The sequence below is a fragment of the Rhinolophus sinicus genome, chromosome 3 (assembly GCF_057876585.1).
Source record: "Rhinolophus sinicus isolate RSI-liver-muscle chromosome 3, RSI-T2T, whole genome shotgun sequence".
NCBI classification, from domain to species: Eukaryota; Metazoa; Chordata; class Mammalia; order Chiroptera; family Rhinolophidae; genus Rhinolophus; species Rhinolophus sinicus.
In genome coordinates this window covers 140,672,855-140,678,543 of record NC_142503.1, presented here as the reverse complement: position 1 = coordinate 140,678,543, position 5,689 = coordinate 140,672,855, and the positions used below count along the sequence as shown (strand labels likewise).

Below are 5,689 nucleotides of genomic sequence, written 5' to 3'. Positions count from 1 at the left end.
TGCAGTGCCAAATTCCTTAGACCAAGTTTACTTCATCCTTTTTCTTACACACTGCATAAAATTCACGTTTATTTTTACAGGAAAATCAAAACCAGGATCTTTTTCCCTAATTCCACCTCCATATTTTCCTGCCAACTTTCAAAGAGTCTCTTCAGCCTTCATTGAGAGCATGCGGAATGAATCCTTATGAATCTTTCTCTGGAAGTTCTCCTCCCAGGCCTTTAGTGGCTCCTTAGCACCTGTAGAATAAAATCTAAACTCCGTAACACAGCACACAATGCTCTACACGTGATGTGATCTTAATCTTCTTGTCTAGTTTTAGTTCTCGCTTCTTCCCACAGCCATGTACAGTAGTCAGCCAAATTAATCACATTAATGTGCCCTGTGGCAGCTCCCCTCGGTCTCTGCTCTTACATTTTGTTGGGTTCCTGCTCCTACCTAGGTGTATACCTTGACTGTCTGTGATGTGTGAAGTACCTAGTACTGTGCTTGGGACATAGCTATTGCTTAAAAAAATAGCAGTTGTCTTTATTAATACCTTCTTGCTTGAATTCTTAAGAGACAGAATGTAAGTCATGCTCCCACTAAAACAAACACTTGATCCTTGCCTAGATCTTATACTCCAAATCCCTATCAAATTTTCCTCCCTGATGAGCTAGGCTAAATACTAAAGTAATAAAAATCAGTGTCCCCAAACATATCTATGGTGATAGTAATCAGAACAGTGGTTATCTGTGGGCGATGGGAAGGGGGCATAAGGAAACTTCTGGAATGATGGAATTGTTCTATTTTGATTGGGGTATTGGTCATATGCATGTATATATTTGCTCAAACTCATCTAATTATACACTTAAGATTAATGCATTTTTCTGTCTATGAAATGTATCTTAGTTTTGAAAAAAAAGAGTACTCTCTATTTTTCCCCCCTAAAATGTCTATGTGAGCAAGGTAAATATGTAGTGGGCTGTGTAGAATACAATAAGAAGGGTCGAGGGCTGCTGGCAAACTGGAGAGTATGCTCTTTGTCCTGATCACATGGACAATACATATAAAAGCAGAATCTGTGTTTAGCAGGCACCTCAGGTGTTTCGATTATTAGCCACATTTATGATACACTGTGTTATGTCACAGAGCAATTAATAGTCTCCAAAGTGGGATGCACACAATAAATCTTTTGAAATGTAAGAAAATAATACTTAGAAATTCTGTTTTTTCATTTTCATATTCTCTTCCTTCTTTCATTTTAGCACATACAAAAGAACCCACAGAGAGGAGTAGGCCATATTTACCTTGCATATCCTGCCAAGTCAAGCAACTCACGTCTGTTGTCTAGGACTTCCAGAGAATGCAGTGAGTAGACAGACATGATGCAGGGATGGGCACTGCTCCACTGGCAAGACTGAGCCTCCACGAAAGAAAGCAACTGCTACAACCACTGTAAGTAAGAACAAACTTTACTGCACATTTTGTTCTGAAGGAAAAGGAGAGAGCACCTTAGAAATCATTCCTTCTCCAATTCTAAAGTACAGGCTGAATTTTGAGTACTAAGTGATTCTCTCTGAAAAAGAAGAAAGAGCTAGTGGGTGGGTGTGCTTGGGGTGAGGGAGGGGAGGAGGTCTTCCCAAGGTCTTCCCAGCCAGGCTGCTGGAGCAGCTGCGACGGTGATGCAGTGATGTGTTTGTTCAAAGAAAAGCATGCCAACTTGTTGATCAGCTGACCAGTGTGGTAGAAGGCAGGGATACCTGTAAAACTAGGATGAAGGCAGCCCTTCTCTGGCTTGGCAGATCAGAGAGCACAGAACCACAGCTCTAGCTTCCTGTGCGCCTAGGCAACTCCCCAGGCTGGCCTCGAAAGCCATGAGGAGTCCCAGTAGGACATGGTGCCTACCCATTGTAATACTCGGCTTCACGCTGCTGTTGGACAGGAGGTGAGAAAGGACTGACTTCCTACCACTCTGATGGAATCAGGAAATCCAGACAAACCCAAGGACAATACTCTGGCCCACTAATGAAAATAAAGTCTCCATTGCTATAAACAAGACCCGGTATAATAGTTGCTTAAACAAGAATGAAGTTTATTATCTCTCAAGTAAAAGTCCAAACTCATATTGTGGCTCTGGTTTGCAGAGTTGTCAATCTCCCAGCTTGCTTCTGTCTACTTGCTCCACTGTCTCTAAGATGATGCCCTTATTTACATGATCCAAAATGCCCACATGTGGCTAATTAAAAGTCGATTCCTATAAGAAAGAGAAAATTGCTTTGAGGACAACCATCAGTCTCTGACTCACTGTAACAACAAAAGTTCCGCCCTGCATCATGAAACCAAAGGAATCAAAAAGCAGTCTTATAGTTTGTGAGAAATAAAAGAGTTTTTTATATAGTCCAAAGAGCAATTTTTGAAATCTGGCTTTTTGAGTTTGGAACATTGGATGCCAACAACCCTGTGTTTTCTGCGCAAGGATATGGAAAAATCCAGCCAAGGGGTTTGTTTGTCCTGAGCAACACAGCGCACATCATATGTAAATGCGGTGGTACTTGTAGCTGCCAAGTGTTTTCAAACAAACTGGGCAACTTTTACTATATTTAAGGGAAGTGAAGAGGCACCAAGTGCAGAAGATGTGTCCACATTCTGTAGAGTAGATGTGTCGTCTACTCGATTCAATCTCCGAGTACCCATCCATACAAATTCGGCACTGGATATACCCAGGTAGGGTGCAACTTAAAGTCACTTTTTCTAGGGCATTATGGTGGGCACTGTTGGTCACATATACATCTCTGTCCCTCATCAACCTCTTCTTATCACTGCTCACCACCCAGCTACCAGTTTGGCCTTGGCGTGACCTTGCATTTCTCCTTGGCCTCCTCCTTTCTTCAGTAATCACAACAGAGTCGTGGTGAGTTAGGTCAATCACTGCGGGTTCTAGAGGTTCAGAGGTGAGGTCAACTACTTCATCACTTTCTCCAAGTTCTATAAGTTCTGATTCCAAGACCATCGCCGGAGTTGGGCTTCCTTCCCCAGCTGTACCAACTTCTTGGGTTTGTCTGGAATTCACCACGTTACCATCACAAATACTTGTGGTCATTGTGCTTTTGGGATCCAGTCTTCAGAGAAGTAAGTGATCTGTGCCAAAGTTTACAGTGAATGTTAGAGTCCTCAGTTTCTCACAGATGTTGGTCAGTCACTCTCTGACTTAAATAAGAATGTAAAGCCCAGATTTTCTGGTATGTTTGAACTCTGATTCCGGTTCTAGTCTTGTCTGTGTTCTCATGGGGGAGAGGGCTGTGAATCTTCTGTGATCCACTCATAAGGCAGCTCAATCTGAATTTTTAACTGAAAATAAAATGAGAGAAAAATTAAGCTTTAGTAATACTTAAAATTGATAGTAGTATAAAATGTATAAATATATACCAAAAAAATGCATAATTCAAAAATGTTTGAGTTATGCACGTAAACAAAGTTTAAGCTTTGTGTCCCTCCTCATTCCATGTCCTGATGGTAGGCAGGAGAAGGAGAGTCCAAGGGGCACTTACATGAAGAGAAGCACACAATCATAAACACCAAGAAAGGGTCGTAACTTCCTTCAAGATCCATTATGAGGATTTCAAGGAAACACTTATTTTTTACAAAATAAAAATGGAGAGACCAATAAGCTCTTTGCACATTTGAGTTTCTAATAGCAAATAAGAAGTGAATCATTTAGTTCATGCAGAGGTTCATGTTATCCAGGATTCCCTTTCTAACAGAGGCAGCAAGAGGGGTTTTGAAGAGTTTTATCCCAAATTCTGTTCTAGGAAAGAGGAGATGGAGTTGAGGCATTCATCACAGAGGGAGTTGGTTTGAGTCTAGGCTCTCTTACTTTTAGGTATGTGACCTACGCGGTCAAAGTTCTCAAAATCTCAGAATGTAACTCCTTTTAAAAACTTATTTTGTGATTTAAAAATCATGTTTCATTCATCATTAAGGAAATGCAAATCAAAGCCATAAGAGAACCATTTTACACCTACTAGGATGGCTATAATAAAAAAGATAGATTAACTGTTGGAGAGGAGGTAGAAAAATTGGTGCCCATACACTGCTGGTGGGAACGTAGACTGGTGTGGAAGCTTTGGGAACTAGTGTGGCAGTTCCTCAAAAGGTTGAACGTTCAGTTACCATATGACCCAGCAATTCCATCCCTAGGCTTATACCCAAGAGAATTGAAAATGTATGTCCAGACAGAAAACTTGTACATGAATGTTGATAATAGCATTATTCATAATAATGAAAAGTGGAAACAACCCACCCAAATGCCCATTAACTGATGAATGGATAAACAAAACGTGGTATATCCATACAATGGAGAATTATTTGGCAATAAAATGCAGATACTTGCTATTAATATGGATGGCCTTTGAAAACCTCATATTAAGTGACAAGCCAATCACAAAAGACCACATACTGTATGATTCCATTTATATGAAATGTCAATACTAGGCAAATCCATTGGGAGAAATGGGAGTGACTGCTAATGAGTAGAGGGTTTCTTTAGGGGGTGATGTAACTGTTCTGAAATTGAGATGACGGTTACACAACACTGAATATACGAAAACTCACTGAATTGTACCCTTTACATAGGTGTATTGTATGATTTGTAAATTATATCTCAATAAGGCTTTTGCCAAAACAAACACATAATTAGCTGCCACAGAAATGTCACACAAAACAGTGTGACACGATCTGGATTTATACACACACCCTAGAATATGGACGAGGAAGTGCGCAGCGTGAGAGGAAAACGGGGTCAGTATAGAAGAGGGCGCAGTGCTCAGCGCGCCACCAGATACGCTGACCTCACCCATCGGACTCCACAGAAACCCGCCTTTCATGGGATCACTGCCCTCAACTACTCTGTATTTGCCTTTTGTGTCCCGCCTGCCAATCCTTTGCGCTGTGCCCAGGAAAAGGGAACCCCTCAAAACGAGGTTTGGCAGCCCGCCAAGCAGTGTCCACTGCCCCCAACCCCACCAACGCACCCAGCATCCATCAACAACCTAGATATTTTGTCCTGTCCCGCCCTCCCCTGCCCGGGTAGCTATCCAGCCAGAATACAGCAGGAAGCGTGCACTCAAGCGGCAAGCCACTTTCTGGCCTCTCCGCGGCTTCCCAGTCCTGTCTGGACGGAGCCTGAGCGAACTGAACTTGGGCGGGGAAGGAGGACCGAGGGAGAGCTAGTGGACAGAGAAAGAAGCAGAGGGAGAGGCGGCGGGGAAGGAGGTACATGCCTTGAACGCGCCCAGGCTGGCCAGGGGACTCCTGCGAAGAACAGAGCGAAGGTCGCGAAGCGAAGAGATGCTTACATATTTCCCACCCACCCAGTAGCGGAAGGCACTAGGGTTTTGCCTCCTTTTAACCCGCTGTTTTAGTTTCTCAACTGCCCAATCAAACCCTGAGCCCAGAGTGGTTCGTCACCGGTCTCTGGGCAAAAAGTGCTGTTCCAGGCTAGAAAAGGGGACTTTCCCGTCCTTAGTTTGCTTTTCTCCCAAGTCTCATGCTTTCCGAGAAAGGGAAGGGCTTGGCTGTTGTGTGTGTGGTTTCTTTTTCTCTTTTCCCCTAGTCATTAGACTCTCTAGAAAAGTGGTTCTTAGTAAAGGCACTATGCCTCTGAAAGAGACTTTTTGTAAATTAATTGGGCTATTTTCTAATATGGGGT

The 5,689-nt window shown here is 42.7% G+C and overlaps 1 pseudogene across 1 annotated transcript; it reads right to left on the bottom strand.

Annotated features, from left to right (window-relative positions):
• Positions 1–2,053: 2,053 nt before the first annotated feature.
• Positions 2,054–5,415, bottom strand: LOC109444149 (E3 ubiquitin-protein ligase RNF4 pseudogene; annotated as a pseudogene). Its single transcript, XR_016020853.1, has 2 exons — positions 5,262–5,415; positions 2,054–3,330 (listed from the first exon to the last, which is right to left on the bottom strand). The product of XR_016020853.1 is annotated as an E3 ubiquitin-protein ligase RNF4 pseudogene (transcript).
• Positions 5,416–5,689: the final 274 nt, after the last annotated feature.